This window comes from Gekko japonicus, unplaced genomic scaffold (assembly GCF_001447785.1).
Source record: "Gekko japonicus isolate JY-2015 unplaced genomic scaffold, Gekko_japonicus_V1.1 scaffold384, whole genome shotgun sequence".
Classification (NCBI taxonomy): domain Eukaryota; kingdom Metazoa; phylum Chordata; class Lepidosauria; order Squamata; family Gekkonidae; genus Gekko; species Gekko japonicus.
Genome location: NW_015175980.1, coordinates 738,173 through 738,460, shown reverse-complemented (window position 1 = coordinate 738,460; position 288 = coordinate 738,173).

Below are 288 nucleotides of genomic sequence, written 5' to 3'. Positions count from 1 at the left end.
CCCTAACTGGCATTACATCTGCAAGACATGGTTTTGCTAAATGAGAAAATGGAGGAACTCTAGTAGAACAGCAGAGGGTGAAATGATGGATTATTGTCCTACGATGCCAGTCAGCAGCTTGCATGGAAACTTGAGGCCTCCAATGGGAAGATTTCTGAGTAAGGTTGAAAAGGTATTTGGGTGTTTAAAAATCATATATGGAAAAATCAAAGCTTTTTACACTATTAAATTTGGGCTGGTGAAGCTATAGAAAAGATTCTTTTGGATCTGGATTTTCTAGCTGCTTGA